This window comes from Microcaecilia unicolor, chromosome 4 (genome assembly GCF_901765095.1).
Source record: "Microcaecilia unicolor chromosome 4, aMicUni1.1, whole genome shotgun sequence".
Taxonomy (NCBI): Eukaryota; Metazoa; Chordata; class Amphibia; order Gymnophiona; family Siphonopidae; genus Microcaecilia; species Microcaecilia unicolor.
Genome location: NC_044034.1, coordinates 96,901,397 through 96,917,515, shown reverse-complemented (window position 1 = coordinate 96,917,515; position 16,119 = coordinate 96,901,397). Strand labels below are relative to the sequence as shown.

Below are 16,119 nucleotides of genomic sequence, written 5' to 3'. Positions count from 1 at the left end.
TCTCTCTCCCATGTCCCAGCCTGGGCCGCCCTCTTCTTTCCCCCCCCCCCCCCTTCGCATCCATGCTGTCGTTTCTCCCGCTCCCATTGTTGTTGTTTAGTGGCCACCCTCTTCTCTCCCCCCAACATGGTTGGTTTTTTTATTTTTATTGTTTTTAAATTTACCTCCGTGGCAGCGAAGCGTCAGGGAAGGAGGCGGTGCTCCCGACGTCTAGGTTTTCCTTCGCTGTGTTCCGCCTTCTTTTGACGTCATCCTTCACGTCAGAAGAAGGCGGAACACAGCGAAGGGAAGGCTAGACGTCGAGAGCTCCGCCTCCTTCCCTGACGCTTCGCTGCCGAGCGTTGCGATTGGTTGAGTGTCATTGCTCCGCCCTCGATGTCATCACGTTTGACGCGTGGGCGGGGCAGACACAATGCAATCTCACCCCCTTCACTTTAGAATGTTGGCTAACAGAGGCTTCATTAGAACGTTGGAGGTGCGTTTTATATAGAGAGATAATTGACATTTTAAATGTATTATAAATATATATCGCCATATATATATATATTTTTTTTTTTGTGAGTTTTATTGAGTGATAAAATTGTATGAGGTATTTTGTTATAATTGTTGTGAGTCTGATTCTTTATATATGTAAGTATAAATGATATTTCATTATGCTAATTATTGTTTGGACTATTGTTTTTATGCTATCTAAATCAGTTATCTCTATTTCAGATTATTATCATATGCATAACAGAGAATTTATGGTTATGTCTTATTTGTGTTACTCAAATTTGTATGTTTGTAAACATAGGTTTATGCAAGTATTTATGTTTATTTCCTCGACGATATTTGATTTCTCCTTCCAAGTGTTTGATTGATTTTATATATCTGATATGGTTTCTTTTTCATTATTAACGTTTTATGATATAGTATTATACAAATATATATGTTTTTAATTGTATTTGATTTTATTTGCTTTTGTAGAGCCCCTGACGCAGCCCTTGTGGGCGAAACACAGTCTGTGTCAGGCGAATCTCTGAAAATAAAGTTTTGAACCATATCACTGATTGATCTGCTTTGTTTCTCTCCAAATATAATTGATATACAATCTTTATCAAGCCTAAGCTTGTACAGAAAAGTATGAAATGCAAGCATAATTATATGAAGAACAAAACTAACAAAGTAAAAATTATTAGTATGTAAATATACTCAAGTCCTCATTTTTGAATCCAAGATTACCAATCGTGGAGAAAACTTAACACATTTTCCTGAAAGATTTAGAAACTGTCTAACATCGAAGTGACATTATTTAACGGAGCTATAATAAATGTCAATAATAACATTCTCTCAACCCCTAACAGAGTTTGGTTACAAGGAATTCTGTAAGCTGAAATGGCTAAAAAAGAAAACATATTTAACTGATTGAAATCTGACTATACATTTACAAGGATATCGAAGATGGAAAGTAGCCCCAATCTGAGGTACTCCTGGCTTAAGCAGCAAAAACTGCTTACGTCTTTTTTGAGTCTCTTTTGTTACATCCGGGAATATTGATAATTTAAGATCTAGACATTTTTTATCTTTATTTTTAAAGAACATTCTCATAATCAAAACTTTATCCAAAGTTAACGCAACAGTTGCTAATAAAGTAGAAGTAACCAAATCCGTATCAGAGGATTCTAGAATACCTGAAATATCCAAAGAAGGTTCAGCTTGATTAGTAGGCACTTACGCTTCCATTGGTTTATTTGGAAGCTATTCAATTATCAATTCCTCCATCAAGATGCACTCATTAAATGTCACTCAAACTTCCTTACAATACTGCTTCCTGCTTCCTGTGGGACCGCTGGGGAACGTTAGTTTCCTTTGCATTATTGTGCTCTTTCTTTAAAGTTTTTGAACACTGTATATATAATTGTGGAGGTTATGTTTCCTCATGAAATGAGCATATTTATTTATTTATTATGATTTATTTACCGCCTTTTTGAAGGAATTCACTCAAGGCAGTGTACAGTAAGAATAGATCAAACACAAGCATTAGGCAATTAGAGCAGTAAAAATATTCGAACAACAATACAAAGTATGACATGGTATACTACTTGCAATGACAACACAATCCACCTTATTTTCGAAAGAGAAAGATGCCCATATTTCGACCCAAATCGGGAGATGGGCGTCTTTCTCCCTTGGGTGGCCACATCGGTATAATCAAAAGCCGATTTTGGGCGTCTTCAACTGCACTCCGTCTTGGAAACAGCCAAAGTTGACGGGGGCGTGTCAGAGGCATGGTGAAGGCGGGACTGGGGCATGGTTTTCGGCCGAACAGAAATGGGCGGCTTTCGCTGATAATGGAAAAAAAAAATAGCCGTTTTTAGCGAGAATTTAGGTCACTTTTTTGGACCTTTTTTTTCACGAACAAGTCCCAAAAAAGTGCCCTAAATGACCAGATGACCCCCAGAGGGAATCGGGGATGACCTCCCCTGACTCCCCCAGTGGTCACCTGAAGGCATGAAATGGCTGCTCAGAGGGCTGTGAGTGGCTCTGAACCTTGGGTTATTACAATATTGAGAGCCTTAAGTATATCCCCATATGCTTTAAGACAGAGACTACTGACCAATTTTGACCAATTTTGTAGCTGCCCTCTGAACCAACTCCACCCTGCCTACATCTTTTCATAGGTGAGGTCTCTAGAATTGCACACAGCATTCTAGATGGATCCTCCCAGATGGGGATTCTGGAAGATATTGACAGACCAAGATACTACCTTCATATCCAGGGTGATGAAGCAAGTGTGTGCCTTGCTCAAGGTGAAAACTTTACGGACTTCAGTGTAACACCCACAGACAGAAGGCCTGGTGGAATGTTTCACTAAGACTTTGAAACAGATGCTGAGGAAGTTTGTGGCCAAAGATGGGAAAAACTGGGATTCCCTACTCCTATATAAACTGTTCGCCATCCAGGAGGTACCTCAGGGCTCAACAGGATTCTCTCCATTTGAACTATTATATGGAAGAAGACCCAGAGGAATCCTAGATGTAGTTTGAGAAACTTGGGAAGAGGAACCCAACCTGGGGAAGGACCTGGCTTGTATTCACCATGCAAGTGAGGCTACAGAAAGCCAGTGAGGCCACCAAGCTCTGCCTGGAGAAGGCTCAAGTGGGTCAAGCCCGAGCCTACAACCAGAAGGCAGTTCAGTGAACCTTCCAGCTAGGGGATAGAGTCTTAGTCCTTCTACTCTCTTCTGAGAGCAAGCTGTTATGTAAGTGGCAAGGTCCTCATGAAGTTGTAGAAAGGACAGGACCTGTCAACTACAAGGTGGAACAACCTGACAAGAAGGGAGATGAAGGTCTTCCACATCAACTTGTTGAAGAAGTGGGTCCCCATCACGGCCGCCCTAGTACAACAAGATGACTTTGGGCCAGAGGTCCCAATAGACTCCAGACCCTTGCAAGTCCCATTTTGTGATCAGCTCTCTGATTCACAGAACGCTGACCTGGAACAGTTGGTATGCCAGAATGAAGATGTGTTTTCTGAAGGGCCAGGCCGGACCCATCTTGTGACTCATGATATCATTACCAAACTGGCAGTGTCCCTATCGAATCCCAAAAGTCTGGCAACAAGCAGTGGCGATGGAGGTTGCTGAAATGTTAAAACTGGGAGTTATTGAAGAGTCCACAAGTAATTGGACATCTCCCATTGTACTGGTACTCAAGCCCGATGGGAGTATCCGGTTCTGTATCGATTTTGAAAAGGTGACTGCTGTCTCTAAACTAGAGGCCTATACAAAGCCAAGAGTGGATGAACTCATAGAGCGACTGGGAGGAGTTCAATTCATTTTGACCCTAGACCTCACCAAGGGATATTGGCAGGTACCTCTTAACCCAGCCACCAAGGAGAAGACAGCTTTTTCAATACCTCAGGGTCTGTTTTAATTTATGGTACTCCCGTTTGGCTTTCATGAACCTTCCAACGCCTTGTGGATCACCTACTTAGACCCCATAGTGGCTATGTGGCTGCCTACCTAGACGACTTTGTCGTCTACAGTAAGGATTGGAGGTCCCATCTATCCAGGTAGAAGCAGTACTAGATAGTCTATGGACCGCTGGGTTAACAGCAAACCCCAAAAAGTGTTTCTTGGGAGGATAAGAAGTTCAGTATCTAGGGTACTCAGTTAGGAAAGGACAAGTGAGACCCAAGATCTGGAAGGTAGAAGTGATCACCAGGGTGCCAATACCCCAAACGAAGAAGCAAGTACGAGCTTTCCTTGGGATTGTGGGTTATTACTGCCAGTTTGTCCCCAGATTTGCTGAGGAAGCAGAACCACTAACCCGCCTCCTACAGAAGAAGTCCCCTGAGAAGATACACTGGACTGAAGAACTGGATGTGGCCTTTCAAACTCTGAAGAAGGATATCTGTTCAGAACTGGTGCTGGGCAGCCTGGATTTTAACCAACCCTTTGTTGTATAGATGAATGCCTCAGAAGTAGGGCTGGGAACTGTTCTGGCCCAGGAAGTTAATGGGGAAGACTACCCAGTAGCATACATTAGCTAGAAACTGTTCCCAAGAGAAAAGAACTATGCAGTGATTGAGAAGAAGGCTCTCGTGGTCAAGTGGGCCCTGGAGATTTTCCAGTACTATCTGTTGGGCTGAAACTTTCTGCTGGTCACTGACCATCAGCCCCTGCAGCTCAACATAAGGAGTCCATACACATGTAATGCGATGGTTCCTCAGCCTCCAACCTTTTAGGTATAGGGTACAACATTGAGTGGGCTGAGAGCATGCTAATGCAGACGTTTTGTCCAGGGAAGTGGACCCTAAAATGGCAGGTGCTCAACCAGGTATGGTTGAACTGAGGGGGAGGGTATGTGAGGGTGTCTACAGAACACTGTCCCTTTCCCTTAAGGAAAGTCCCTCCGATAGCCTGGGGTTACTGTGGGCCCCTGTCCCCATGTCATTCTCTAATACCCTTATCACCTGCCTCAAGCTAAACTGAGGTCTTCCTGTGTTCAATGCCTCTCAGGTCTTCATGATCCAATAAACCTGGCTCCTTCCCCTCCCCCATTTCCTGCTTGTTACAATACCCTACAACATTCCTTTGGTCTTTTCTCAGTTTTTGAACCTGTGCTGGAAATGGCCATTTCTTGCAGCTCTTACCTCAACAACAACAAAAACAAAAACAACAACAACAACAACAACAAAAGCTATGTGTTTCAAGCTCGGGTACCTTCTACTACATACACTTTACCCCATTAGAACAGAGTAGTTCTTGAGTGGTCACCTGAAGTATTGCCTAAGGTTTCTTCATTGTTGCCTTCACATTTCTACAGTTTTACCCAGGTTTTATGCTGGTCTATGGTGCAAGTCAATTACTCAATTAAGTGACATTTTATGGCAGCATTCGCATCCAGACAGAAAGGGTACTTTTTATTTTTTAGCACTGAGAGGGGCATAATCGACCAGAAACGCCTATCTCCATGGGCGTTTATCTCCGAGAACGGGTCCGTGAAGGGGCGGAGCGGATCGTATTTTTAAAAGAAAAAGACGCCCATGTTTTATTCGTCAAGGTGTGAGCTGGGCGTTTTTGCTTTTCACCGATAATGGAAAATGAAATCGCCCAGCTCAAAAACGAATACATCCAAGGCATTTGTTCGTGGGAGGGGCCAGGATTCATAGTGCACTGGTCCCCCTCACATGCCAGGACACCAACCGGGCACCCTAGGGGGCACATTTACAAAAACAAACAAAAAGGTAAAAGAGCTCCCAGGTGCATAGCACCCTTCCCTTGGGTGTTGAGCCCCCCAAATCCCCCTCAAAACCCACTGCCCACAAGTCTACACCAGTACTATAGCCCTAAGAGGTGAAGGGGGGCACCTATATGTGGGTACAGTGGGTTTGGGGGGGTTGGACGACTAGTAGCATTAAGCAGCACAATTGTAACAGGTGGGGGGGGGATGGGCCTGGGTCCACCTGCCTGACGTCCACTGCACCCCCTAACAACTGCTCCAGGGACCTGCATACTGCTGCTTGGGAGGAGGGTATGACATTTGAGGGTGAAAGTAAAAAGTTGTGAAACATCATTTTTTTGTGGTGGGAGGGGGTTAGTGACCACTGGGGGAGTCAGGGGAGGTCATCCCCGACTCCCTCCGATGGTCATCTGGTCATTTAGGGCACTTTTTGGGGCCTTATTCGTGAAAAAACAGGGTCCAGGAAAAGTGCCCTAAATTCTAGCTACAAACGCATCCATTATCGGCGAAGGGCGCCCATCTCTGTTCGCCCGATAACCACGCCCCAGTTCCGCCTTCACCACGCCTCCAACACGCCCCCGTCAACTTTGTCCGCATCCGCGACGGAGTGCAGTTGAAAGCGTCCAAAGTTCGGCTTTCGATTATACCGCTTTATTTGTTTTTGTGAGAAGAACGCCCATCTCCCGATTTAGGTCGGAACTTGGGCGTTATTCTCGTTCGATTATAAGCTGGTGAGGGTGTGTTTGGGGGGGGGGGCAGTGAGTAGGCATGTTTAACACAGCTACATTCATAGCCGCCGAGAGGGGGGTGGCAGGGGGGACAAAATTCCCCGGGCCTCCAAGGGGGGCCCGGCACCGCAGTCCCACCTGCCCTCCGTCGTCGACTGTCTGCCCCTCCTGCATTGAAATCGCAGTCTCACCTCCGTGAAAGCAGCGCTGCAGGCAGCAGAACGTCTCCCTTCGGCCCTCCTTCCCTCCCAGTGTCCCGCCCTTGTCTGACATAACTTCTGCGAGGGCGGGACACAAGGAGCATTTAACTATACTGCCTTTAGTAGGACACATCATAGTGGTTTATAGACTAAATACAAGTTAAGAAAGGGAACACCATAATCATAGAGGACTGAAGAAAAAGTCAATATAGGTAAAGGATAAAATAAAGTTTAAAATTAAGCAACATAAGAGTCTACTAAGAGGTAAGAGAAAAGTAAGTACTGCCTTCATGCCAAAGGATCAACCAGGCCACATCTTTCAAGAGGGAAAGGCAAGACTAAACAGATGTATCTTGTGCCACTTTAAACTTAGTACGCAAAGGTTCCGTGATGGAATATGTTCTGGAGTCTAGCAGAGTTAGGACAGCTTGCCATGCCATAAAATATTAAAATTCTTGTATCACCAGAGTAACAACATCATAAAACTTTCCACTGCCAAACACCTTGGGGTCCTTTTACTAAAGTGGCCTGCGCTGGTGTACACGTGTGTATTGGATGTGCACAGGTTCATTTTTCAGCACGCCTGCAAAAAAGGCTTTTTTTTTGGCTGAAAATGGATGTGCGGTAAAATGAAAATTGGCGTGCGTCCATTTTGGGCTTGAGACCTTATCGCCACCCATTGACTTAGCGGTAAGGTCTCATTCGTTAATCAGCACGCGCACAATGCTGATTACTGCCTGGTTAGCGCCACAAGCCAGAAATTTTACAGCGTGCGTAGTGGGCGCGTGTAAAAAATGAAATTATCACATGGGCCAGGCGGTAGCTGGGCGGTAGTTCTGAATTGGCACACGGGCGCGCATAGGCTTAGTAAAAGGGCCCCTTTAGGAAGTAATAGAAACCCTACAAATAAGCCATTCTGAACCTACATTGCAAACCTTCTATATCAGACCATCTCTTCTTCTTCTGCAGTCAGCAGTAGTGGTGATTGTGGACATAGGCGAGGAAGCAGCACCTCATATGTATGGGCCATGCTGGCAGCAGTCATCTTGGTGACAGGGGAGGGAGCAGGATGCAACATTTCCAGCTTGGGCTGGTGCCAAAAAAGATCTCTAGGGTTGTTAAGGAAAGCATGTACTTGCTGTCTATCTGAAATCTTTGGTGATACATCTCCCAGGTCTTGGACACTGGTTGAGAACTGCTGCTTTAGATTGTAAAGGAGCTCTTGTCTGTCATTTTGAAGAAACCAAACACCTTAGAAAATGTCCACTATTGTCTGGTACCTTTGACCCCGATCACCTGGCCTTAACTTATGCTAGTCACACTTTTGCTATGTCATCACTGGAATGCATTCATTTTCAGTTTGCAAGCAGATCGTCAGTGCCTGGGGTCAAATGGTCCTTTCAACAATGCTTTCATCATTGGTGTACAAGTGGTTTCATAGTCTGCTCCTGGCACACAGCTCCAAATCTTGGTATCCAGTGACTGCTTTTATTTGATAAACCAAGAACACTGGCCTGGTCTTTTGGACTTTGTTGTCCTAGTGGGCTTAGATTATTTCTGCATGCATTTCTTTCTTTATTTACTCCACTGTGCTGCATGGCCTTCAGTGTCCTTTCTTTTTCCTCTGTTACTTTCTTATATTGCTTATGATCTGTTGGTGCTCCCTGCAGAGATACCCATAGTTGCCCTTTTCTTTTTTTTTAATTAATTTATTTATATATTTCAAAATACATTCAAGTATGATATCTTGAGTACAGATAAAGACGATTTAGTATCTTGGTAAATTTCTAGAAAATACATCAAAAGAAAAAAAAAGGAAAATTATAATAACAAGAAGATCATTACTCGTCTATAGTCCACAATATTGGGGAGAATTATCACAATTTTCAGGAAATTATTTCAACTTTTTGAAGACAACTTCAAAATCTAACAAATGGAGGCTGATATAAGCGTTCCAAGCAATATACAATACTTATGGAGTTGAAGTTATTAATGTTCCTGGTAATGGAGGGTGTAAGTCTCTCAGCTTTGCCTCCAAAAAAGAGTTTAATTGACTAGCCTCAAAAAATACATACTTAATTGAATTGAGTTTTATCACGCACTTGCAGGGGAAGTTCAGCCAAAACAATGCTCCAAGTTGTATTGCCTTTGGTCTCAGTTTCAGAAATTCCTGTCTTTTCTTTTGGGTATTTCTTGAGACATCCGGATACATTCTAATTTTACAGTCTAGGAAATCAGGTCTCTTATTCAAAAAAAATTGAGTATCCAGTCTCTATCCGGTTGAAGTATGAAAATCACTTTAAGCGTTGCAGTTGTTAAACCCACATTGTCTCCTTCAATAATTTGAGTCAAGTTTAAATCCAATGATTGAGCTTTAACTTCCTCACTTTGTAAAGAATCTTTCTTACGAAACGGTTCTATATAGAAAATCTTTGAGATAGGTGGATGTGTTTCTTCCGGGATTTTTAAAGCTTCTGTTAAATACTGCTTGAAGGTTATCAATGGGGAAATAGCAATTTGCTTAGGAAAATTTATCAGTCTGAGGGCATTTGAACGTTGATAATTCTCTAGTACTTCGATCCTATTTTGAAGATATATATTCTCTTTAATTAAATTTACTTGTATTTGTTGAGAATTTTTAATTGCAGAAGAGTTAGTTTCAACTTCCTTGCCCAAAGACTTTAACGTCATGCCCATTTCAGTGATCCTTTCATTGTCTAACGTGAATTTCTTATTTAACTGAGTAAATTGTTGTGTAAATGAGGCTTCTAAGCCTACAAGCGCTTCCCAGATATTATCCAACGTTATTTGTTGAGGCTTTTCAGGTAAAAACGACTTACTTGAGAAATCAGTTGTAAAAGTTGGAGTTAAAGCTGGTTGACCTCCACAAGAACAACTTCTCCTCACCTCACTTCTGCGATCTCCACAGAAGGATTCCCCGGCATCTCAGGCGTCGACTCAGGGCCCGTGCCAGAAAACCCCGTCGCGACTTGCGCACCAAGGGTTCTCTGGTCCGAAATCGACGTCGTAGCCGGCATGGGAGGAGGAAGCCTCATTTCGGGGCTGAAAGATATCTCATAGTTGCCCTTTTCTAACTGTAAGCTTTGTCTGCTTTATACAGCTTAATCCTATTACAGCTCTCTTCCTGGGCTGTAAAGGGTATATAAACATGCCTCTACATAACACCCCTTCCCAGGCCTTTATTAGGGAGTCACCAGTATGTGGCTGACTCATCCTGCTTGTCCATGAAGAAAGCAAAGATACTTATATGTAGCGGGGATTCTCTGTGGACAGCAGGACAAGTCAACTACACAAACTCTCCCAACCTTCCCTTCTCAGATGAACCTGCCTACTGCTGCAGAACACAGTGGAGTGGAAACAGGTAAGCAATTACATGTAGGGGGTAGCTTTCACCTGGTCTGATAGGTCTTTCCAGTCTTTTCTGAGCTCTAGAATGACTCCACCAGTACATGGATGACTATTCCTGCTATCTAAGGAGAAACCCCAGGGCCATAACAGGTAAGTAACTTTGCTTTCTGCACACCCTGACAAGGCCAGAATCTTCTTTTAAAGGCTTCAGTGCATAAACAATTAGCTGCCATATCTAGAGCAGTGCTTCACAACCTTCTCCTGGAGGCACAATGAGAAACTTGTCTGTTTGAAACAGATTGAGGCTCCCCTGTTGAGTTTATTATAATTGTAAAGCTTGTTAACACCTGTGAAGGAAAGGGAGCTGATACAAAAAGAGAATAGAGAGTTTGAAAGTGTAACTACTCTTAGCTGTGCTGTTACACTGTCCTTTGCAGAATATCTCAAAGTGTTCTTGCGAAATAACCATTTTCAAAAATTCACTTCTTTGTTTCAGTGTCTGAAATACTGTAGCATATTGCTAATTTTCATTAAGTGTCATTGCTAATTTAGCCTGCAATGACTTAGTAATATCTACTCTCCATCATCTCTGCTCTCTTGACATCAATTTTTTGCATTAATTGGCTCGTATTCCAATTGATTTGTGCGTGCATCTTCCATTTATGCCCAAATTTGGGTGCCATCTATAGAATCTGGAGGTTAGTACACATGCATGCACAGTGGGGAAAGTGTGCACTTTTCACAAACAGTGCATACATTTTCTGAAGAGTACACACTATTTCTGACATTTAATTTAATATGAACATTTGAATGAATGCTTCTTAACCAAGGAGCTCAAGGCAGAAAACAAGACACAAAACTGATGTCAATTAATGTAGAGGGGCATTTTTGATGGCTGTTGTAGTTGGTGATTCAATTATTAGGCATTTAGATAGCTGGATGGCTGGTGGACATGAGGATCACCTGGTCACTTGCCTGCCTGGTGTGAAGGTGGCAGACCTCATGTGTTCCCTAGACAGGATTTTAGATAGTGCTGGGGCTGTCTTGGTACATCTTGGGGTTTTAAAGGGGTCTGTGTTGGGACCGCTGCTTTTTAATTTCAATACTCCTATTGCATATTTATCAAGTGCAGCCTTAGGCTGCATATCAGCTACTCATGAGAAATTAACAAGCTGGATATTTCTAGCTTGAGAAAGATTTTCTGTGTTTTCCAGCTTCCTTGCAATAGACATATTCCTCCGGATTCCAAAAAGGTCGCTCAAATAGTAGTAGTAGTGCCCAAAATTGGGTGCAATTCCCAGATCTGCATGCAAAATAATTAGTTAATGAACTTCAATGATTTAATTATTGGAGTTAACAAGCACTTAATTGGCACTATTTATGATTTGCGTGTGGATCTAGCTGTGTGCTATTCTATAACAAACGGCACCTAAATTGGATCGTGCACAACTCAAAAGGGGAGGGGCATGGGCAGGTCAGGAGCATTCATAAGATTTAGGTACTATCCTCCGATATTCAAAAGCATTTAACTGGCCAGGATTAGCACCTTGTTGGTTAAATGCCTCATAACTGGTTATCTGGCGATATTTAGCGGGGGGATAGCCATCAATTTCCTGATGAATATCACCGGTTAACGGCTAGCCAGTTATATCGGGTAATATAACTGGCTATCTGCTGATTTCAAGCCCCACTTTAGTGGCTATATTTGGCCACATGAATTCATGGGATATTTTTGGCTGGTTTGAAGATAACCGGCTGTCTGAATATCGACTTAGCCGGCTATGTTCAAACTGGCCAAAAATAAACCGGACATTCAATGCCGTTCATTGGAAATGGCCTGGCATTGAATATCTGGGTTTAGTGCGGGAGTTATCGGGGTTAATTCCCGCGGTCTGAATATCTGACCCAATGTTATAGAATTATGGAGATCCGTGCCCAACTTGCTAGCCAGGATTTCCATCAGGTTTCAGCGCTATTCAATAAAGGGTGCTCTTCCTGGAGCATTTATGGAATAGCAGTGAGCACAGATTTTTCCCAGTGCTTAATTTTTGGCACCATTTATTGAATCTGACCCATTATTTGTAATTATTGTCAAGTCGGATGTCTCAGTTTGCCAAGTTTCAAAGCATGACTGTCACTTTTTCTTCCAAATCAAATATTCTAATATTCTGTTCCTTAGCAGTTTCTGTTAAGAAATTAATCTGGTTCTCAGAAATTTTAAACTGGCAAGTCAGAGAATCAATCGCCATCCACAAAGATTCCAATGTGATAACAGATGGGTTGTCCAGCAAAAAATCTCAGTGGGCTTAATATAAGGTTTCATGCTGACTCTGCCAATATAGAAGTAGCAGTAGTTTGAACCACTGAAACAGATTCCCACTCAATAACAGACGCCGTTCCAAGACTCTCCTGTATTTTAGGTGGTAAAAGGCCCTTCTGAGCAGTGCTTTCAGTCTTGCTGGCACCCAGTAAACACCACTGCTGAAGTATGGTTGCCTTCTCTCTTCCAGGTTAAAAGTTGTTTTGAATGCCAAGGACAACTCCACCTCTCTTGCTGAAGGTAAGCTCTCCAGTGGCTACATCTCTGGAGGATACATTCCACCTGAACCTCGGGTCACAAATCTTGTAATACATCCTGAAATGGGCTGGGTTGGGGCCGGCCTTGATTGTGCATGGGATTGTTCCTGCCCATATTGTCACTATGAAGGCAAAATAGTAGGGAAACTGGGCTGAGGTTAAGAGTACTGTATGCCTGTTGCTATCTTACTCCCTTCTGGATTGAGTTTTAATCTGTTAGCCCACATCGAGTTACAGAACTTATCAACGATTAAATTCATCATGTCATAGGTGTCTAAGGGGTCATTTTACTAAGCTACGGTAAGCACTAACGTGCTTTCTGCAGCAAAAGAGGGCTTACCGTGGGGTGCACTCATGTGTCCTGCGATAATTTTTGCATGGGTGCACGCTACCCAGGGTAAAATGGCTGATTGCAGGATTATTATATATGTTGGAAGATTGGAGTACTACAGCAAGAAAATAATTGATATTGGTCGTCTAAGATAAGTAACGTTTGATCGTTTACTTTCACTTAAAAAACTTTTTTTGTTGAATGTCTCACCCCATAAGTATTTGATAAGGTGGTTGGCCATTTGTTTCATGAATATTTGAATTACGTGGAGTTTTTTTTTTAAAGACTTATGATTATAAAAAGGAGTCCTCTTCACTAAAAAGGTTTGGTCCTTTAAAACGAGGTGTCTCTGGGATTACTGAGGTCTTTTTTTTCTCCACAGAGTTTTCATTGAAACGTGTCACAAATGCCTTTGAATACCTTAATCACTGTAGAATTAGTGCATAAGTTCTGATATTAAGTTTTACATATTCCATTATACTATAGTGATTTTCTATTCCCCCATTAATGGTCACACACTAATTTTCCCATTATGTAGGTGGTAAGGGCTCATGCACTAACCAATTAGCACAGAATACAGCCGCTCTCCACCCCAGACCCATGGGTGTATTCTGCGCTAATCGGTTAGCAACAAAACAAAATGAAAATTCATGTAAATGACATGGGAAATGAAACAAAATGAAAGGTTTGGGGCTGCAAACCCTAGTACTTATATCCAGGACATATAGGGTTGGCATTTTCAAAGAGCCCATTTTCACAGGAAAGACACTATTTAATCTGTGATAATGGCTTTGAAAATTGCTCTTTGTCCATGCAAGTTGACAGGATAATTTAGCTGTAGTAATTAATATACATGCCCCTTTATGGCTTCTCCTTGAGAAGATTGCATGGGTCTGTGTGTTTCTCTTATCTTTCCTTTTCGATGGCTCTCCTTTCAGATTTCAGACTCAGGCTAATTTAATCATTTTTCTCCGCTTCAGCGCTTGGCCCTTCAAACAGTCTCCATTTTCCCTACTCTCACTTCTTTAACACCTGTTGTGATGAGCTGGATTTGGAGGGTGAATATTTCTAAAAGATGGCTGAGTGAACAGGAAGAACTGTGGAAGGCTGACAATGGTGTTAATTGCTGTCAGGTTTCTAGTCCTTGCCAGTTCCGCTGTCTCCCTGTGTGCAGCCATTTCTCCAGTGCATTTTTGTACAAAGGAGTCCACGCAAAAAATACAGTGCAGCAAGTCAGCTGCTTTTGTCAGAAAGGACCAGGTCTTTGTAAATGATTTGTTTTCCCTTCCCTTTTCTTTTCTGCTGCTTTTAAATGATGCAAATATAGTGCTGTTCAGAGAGAAGTGTTTATCTGGCAACGGCAGCTGGACAAGCTGGAAGGGGTAGACAAAGCTTGTTCAGTAGAAATTTGAAAATAACAAATATATTTAGGCTAAAAAATCATGCATAGATTCCACATTTGTTTTTCAATTGCTTGCATGCTCCTTTTGACTTCTGCTTCTAAGATTGTATTTTCAGTTGCAATTCCAGCTGCTTTGACCATTTTAAGGCTCCATACTGGCCTTTTGATAGTTTGCAAAACTCTACATACATCCATCTGCTTCCCAAACTTTGATCCAATATAACCTTTTCTTATTACTTAAAAACTCATGTGACTCAGATGATCAGGAAAAGAAATAGAAAACCTCCACTCCACTTCCTCTCATTCTCCCACTTATCCAAATCATGAAGACAACCACAGCAGCAGCACTGATAATGGAAGCAGCAATAGATGCATTTATGGCTATTTATACTAATCTTGCATCCATCTCCCATGTTGCGACGCTGTTGTCTCTAGGCACATGCACACACGAAAGCTCTTCTATTAAAGGGGCAGGCAACCTGAAGCTGAGGGAGGCGCTCTGTTGTGACATTCCCCAGAGGAGGTATTTCAGTGTCTGGACCACCCTTCCGCCTTGCCTTTGCAACATGTCGCTTAGGGCTCCATGTGCCTGTTGCCCTGCCCTGTTCCTGTTCTAATATCCAGAGTTCCAGCTCTGCTGTTCCTGTTCCAGTATCCAGTCTCCAGCTCCGCTGGTCCTGTCTCTAGTATTCCAGTCTTCAATTCTGCTGGTCCTGTCTACAGGCGCAAGTTATAAAAATACTCCCAATGGTTCCTGTTCCAATATCCAGTCTTCAGCTCTGCTGTTCCTGTTCCAGTATCCAGTCTCCAGCTCCAGCTCCACCGATAATGGAAACCGTTGCCGGCCATCTCAAACCCGGCCAAATCCAAGGCATTTGGTTGTGGGAGGGGCCAGCATTTGTAGTGCACTGGTCCCCCTCACATGCTAGGACACCAACCGGGCACCCTAGGGGGCACTGCAGTGAACTTCAAAAATTGCTCCCAGGTGCATACCTCCCTTATCTTGTGTGCTGAGCTTCTAAATCCCCCCCCAAAACCCACTCCCCACAACTGTACACCACTACCATAGCCCTTAGGGATTAGGGATGAAGGGGGGCACCTACATGTGGGTACAGTGGGGGTTTTTTTTTTTTTTTATTTGTTTATTGAATTTTACAACTTATACAGACTTAAAAACTGCTAAGTGAAATGCAGCTTTAGAAACAAGATAAACGAAACAGAAATTACTTTCCTCAAAATCATAACATTTAGCTTCATTAGACCACAATAAAAGAGGGAGGGAGGAATTTGTGAAGATTATACTATATTATTTCTAAATTATAAAGAATTGATGGCCCCATCATTCTCGTGTACTCCAATAACTTCTCTATTGTTGTTTAGAGTCTAGGAAAGATTTAAGCTGATCTGGATTAAAGAACACATATTTTGTTTGGTTTAACCTTACAAGACATTTACATGGATATACAAGAAGGAAGGATCCTCCTATTTCTATTATTTTAGACCTCATAGAAAGGAACAATTTTCTTTTTTGTTGAGTAGTCTTAGTCACATCTGGAAAAATCCAGATTTTTTGTCCTCCAAATATACGATTTGTTGATTTTAAGTAAAGTTTCATCACTGAGTTCAAATCTTGTTGGAATACGAAGGAAACAAGCAACGTCGCTCTTTCCGTAGCCTCTTCTAAAGTTTGTTCCAAAATGGCTGTAATATTTTCTAAGTCCATTGATCTCTCTCCTTCTACTTTTTTGACTGTATTAGGTATAAAAAATATTTTATTCAATGGTGG

At 42.4% G+C, this 16,119-nt stretch overlaps 1 long non-coding RNA gene across 2 annotated transcripts in view; it reads left to right on the top strand.

The window, feature by feature from the left end:
• Positions 1–16,119, top strand: part of LOC115468648 — a 148,484-nt gene that overhangs the window by 58,692 nt on the left and 73,673 nt on the right. For both annotated transcript variants that reach the window (XR_003941898.1, XR_003941899.1), the window contains exon 2: positions 12,534–12,583. This is a non-coding gene — a long non-coding RNA (uncharacterized LOC115468648). The remainder of the gene's footprint in view (positions 1–12,533; positions 12,584–16,119) is intronic.